Source organism: Erinaceus europaeus, chromosome 13 (genome assembly GCF_950295315.1).
Source record: "Erinaceus europaeus chromosome 13, mEriEur2.1, whole genome shotgun sequence".
Classification (NCBI taxonomy): Eukaryota; Metazoa; Chordata; class Mammalia; order Eulipotyphla; family Erinaceidae; genus Erinaceus; species Erinaceus europaeus.
Window position 1 is genome coordinate 91,151,247 of NC_080174.1, and position 4,675 is coordinate 91,155,921.

The window sequence follows — 4,675 nt, forward strand, 5'->3', positions numbered from 1 at the left end:
ACTTTGCCAGCCACCCACAAGCATTGGCCCACTTCAGGTGAGTCACAGACACAGATGAGGACACGGTTTCAGGCCAGGGGAGAAAGTGAGTGGTGTAGCCCAGCTCAGCTACGAATGAGAGCTTGGAAGTCCTAGTAATCGGCTGTGGGTGAATCACCATGGACATCACAAACACTGCTCCCTCCACCTGCCTCTGATACCATCACTCGTTCCCTAGTTACATGCAGGCCACACTTGACCCTTCCTCAGCCTGCCAAAGGAACTGCAGGGCTTTTTCTGAGCCACATTCTTTCCCCAGACTGAGTCAGCCTCAGCCCTCTCTCAATGCCCAGCTCTGAACGTGGGCATTGACAGGTCAATCCATACTCCCAGCCTGCCTCTCTCTTTCCCTAGTGGGGCAGGGATCTGGGGAGGCAGGGCTCCAGGACACATGGTGGGGTCATCTGCCCAAGGAAGTTGGGTTGGCATCATGGTATCATCTGGAACCTGGTGGCCTCACCCGAGATTCCCAGGTTGAAAGCAGCTTCCGATGCTTTTTTTTTTTCCCCCTTTTCAGTTCTTTTATTTTGAATGATGTCAGTATTTCATCTAACAAAGAAAACTCTTCACATCCTAGACCTTGTTCTTCAGCCAACCAGCCCTCATGAAGATCTGACCAAAGACAATAAACTAGCTGAAACTCACAAGTCATTATAGAATAAGGACCCAGGTCACAAATCTGTTAAGATTCATTGATCACAATGAAAAATAATAGTCTATCAACTACAAAAGTTTATCGACTTTTTAAACATCCTTGTTTTTTAAAAAAATAATAAGTATCCAAGAGTCAAGCAGTAGCACAGCAGGTTAAGCGCATGTGCGCAAAGTTTAAGGACTGGTGTAAGGATCCCAGTTCGAGCCCCCGGCTCCCCACCTGCAGGGGAGTCGCTGCACAGGCAGTGAAGCAGGTCTGCAGGTGTCTGTGTTTCTCTCTCCCTCTCTGTCTTCCCCTCCTCTCTCCATTTCTCTCTGTCCTATCCAACAATGACAAGAATAACTACAACAATAAAACAAGGGCAACAAAAGGGAATAAATAAATATTAAAATAATAATGATAATGATAACTATCCAAGCAATCCACACTTATTTTGGTCTACTTACAACCTCACTTTATTTTCCCACCTCCAATGCTAATGAGGCCGCACCTTCAGGGTCCCTTACCCTGCTGAGCACATAAGAAATCATTTCTGAATTGCAGACTGTCTGTAGCATTTCAGTTTTCTTAATATGTAGTTTGTATGACTGTTTTTCTCATTCTAGGTATATAAACACTTTTGAACTTAAATCAAGGTATTGACAAGTTTATATTTATCTTTTAAATTCTTTTTAATTAGTTTTTATTATCTTTATTTATTGGAGAGAGAGACTGCCAGAAATCAAGAGGAAAGGGGGAGATAGAGGGAGAGAGATAGAGAGATACTTACAGCCCTGGTTCACCAAAGCTTTCCCCCTGCAGGTAGGGACTAGAGGCTCAAACCCAGGACCCTGAGCATTGTAACATGTGCACTTAACTAGGTGTGCCACTACACAGCAGCAAACTTTATATTTCTTGTCTAAAATCATGTGTGTGTGTTCAGTTAGAGAATATAAGGCAATATCTTTATAACCTGCTCTTCCAGGTTAATAAGTTTAATTCTGATAGCACTTTTCTTAGACCATAATTTCTTATTATTCTATAATTTGAATATGTTATTCTTTCATAAATAAGTTCCTGGGTCTGGATGTTGGCATACCCAGTTGAGTACATACATTACCGTACACAAGGACCCAGGTTCAAGCCCCAGTCCACAACTGCAGGGGGGCACTTCATGAATGGTGAAGCAGGGTTTCAGGTGTCTGTCTCTTTCCCGCTCTACCTCCCCATCCTCTTTCAATTTCTCTCTGTCCTATCAAATAAAATATAAAGGGAAAAAAACCAGAAAAATAAATAAATAGACAAATCAGTTCCTTATTGCTAACCATCTACGTTATCTCTGGCTTTAGCAAGAAATAAATAAGTAAAAAAAACCAAGTAGATATGTTTGATGAATTTCTGCCAAGCAGCTTGTCCTCCATCTGGGAGGAGAACATTTAATAAAGAGAAAGGGAAGTTTGGGAAGCTATTGGTAGGGTCAAGAGGGCAAATCTCTGGGCTTTCAATACACAGGGAACTGCTGTGCTTGTTTTGGTGGTGCTACAAAGGACACTCGGAGCTACAGGCAAAACTTTCTGTCTTCTGTTTGATGAGACATGTCCCTGCTCAGCTGCTAGTGCAGAAGAATGGTATCTATTTCTAGTCTGATTCGCAGATGTTGCAAGAGGGTTTTTTTTTTTTCCTGTTACTTGAAATAGAGCCTGTGAGATGTCATTCCCATGAGTCTCTCTGCTGCACCAAGAAGGGGCTTAAAGGGGGAAGGGTGCTGATTTCGTGAGCTGAGGATGCCAGCTTACGAAATCAGTAGTAGTTCAATCATGACATTCACAGTCTCTACAAGTCCAGAGTTTCTGACCAAGTGTCCCTTGGAGTGTTACTTCTTGTGTTCATGAAGGAATTCCTAGCAGTCTTGTCCTTTTTTATACTTCTTCTTTTTAAAAATTATCTTTTTTTTATTGGATAGAGTCCATTAGAAATTGAGAGGGAAGGGGGAGATAAATAGGGAGAGAGACAGAAAAACACCTGCAACCCTGCTTCACCACTCGTAACACTTTGTACTTCTTCTTTTTTATTCTTTATTTTCTTTATTTTTAAATTTTTTTATTATTTATTTATTCCCTTTTGTTGCCCTTGTTGTTTGATTGTTGTAGTCATCATTGATGTTGTTGCTGTTGTTGTTGGATAGGACAGAGAGAAATGGAGAGAGGAGGTGAAGACAGAGAGGGGGAGAGAAAGACAGGCACCTGCAGATCTGCTTCACTGCTTGTGAAGCAACGTCCCTGCAGGTGAGGAGCTGGGGGCTTGAACCAGGATCCTTACACCAGTCCTTGCGCTTTGTGCCACCTGCGATTAACCTGCTGCACTACAGCCAGATTCCCAACACTTTGTACTTCTTTTATAAAGACAATTGGCAACTTCCAGGAGGTGTAGCCATGGAATAACAGGGTTCAAATCATCTCTCTTCTGAAAACATCAAATAAATATAATAAGGGACCCAACTGAACTCATAATCTACAGTTGAAAGTTCTGCAGCCTCAGGTGGGTGCTTGTGTGCAATTGAGGGAAAAGGGACATAGCTGAAGAACAGCAAAGTCAGATCAGAGCTCCAGGCAGCACAGAGCTGAGCTGTGCCATTTTGGCAATTTCACTTTATGCCCAGCAAGCAATGCAGGTTGTTTCTAGTGCCAAGAGAAAAGAGAAAGGGGCTTAAAACTTCTCAATCTTTGACTCAGGGGCTATTTAGCCTTCTGAATTTAATACAAGGACACAACATAACAGAGCATTTGTAACCACAAGAAAGCCCAAGACAACCACCACCACCCCCATCCCACCCACCAGCCAATCATACAAACAAGAGAAACCTAGAGATCACAATAGCACCACCTGCTGGCCATTAATAACCAGCACAGAATACCAGCAGCTGTGTCTCCCTACTCTCAGACACAAGTCAATCCAGGGAAGTGTGATTAGTAAATTGAATGGTACTGAGAAAGGGACCTCATAACACACCATATACAATGGTTAAACCAAGAAGAACCATTGGAGAAATAAACCAGGATAAAAGCCCAGATAAAAGCCCCCAAATGGTTTTGAGGACAAGATCCAAACACTAATTGAACTATTAGTCACAGGAGTGAAGAAATAATTTGAAAATAATATCATCAGAAATGGGGACACAGCAAATGAGACTCTGAAAGAAAACACTAACTATTTAGACGTAATTGGAGAGCTGAAAACTGAAATAGCTAAGAGCACAACTAGCTGAGCAAGCTAATACATTATTGCAAAAAGGTAACAAAATAGCTGAACTAAAAAAAAAACAAAGGAGAGAGAACAGAATAAGTGAGGCAGAAAACAGAATTAGCAAGATTGAAGATGACTTAGAGAAAACTAAGAAGTAAGAGGTCTCAAAAAGAGACTAAGATATACTGAAAAAAAAGAGACATATGGGATGACTTTAAAAGAAGTAACATAGGCATTATTGGCTTGCCAGAGGAAGAAAGAGAGGGAGGGGAAGAAAGCATTACAGGACATAATAGCTGAGAACTTCTCTAGTCTAGACAACATAAAAGACATAAAGGTTCAAGAAGCTCAAAGGGACCCAAAAAGAATTAACTCAGAATTAATGATACCAAGACACATCTTATTTAAAATGGAAAGGAATAAGGATAAAGAAAGGATCCTGAAGAATGCAAGAGAAAAACAGAGTCACCTACAGAGGAAAACCCATAAGATTAGCAGAAGACTTCTCCACACAAACACTATAGGCCAGAAGAGAATGGAAAGATATCTATCTAGTGCTCAATGAGAAAGGCTTTCAACCAAGACTACTGTATCCTGCTAGACTGTCACTCAGACTAGACGGAGGCATAAAAACCTTCTCAGACAAGCAACAATTAAAGGAATCAACTATCACCAAGCCTGCCCTACAAGGAGTTCTGAATGGTTTCCTATAAACAATCAGATCACCATAAACATGCCATACCTCAGAACACTCTAAAA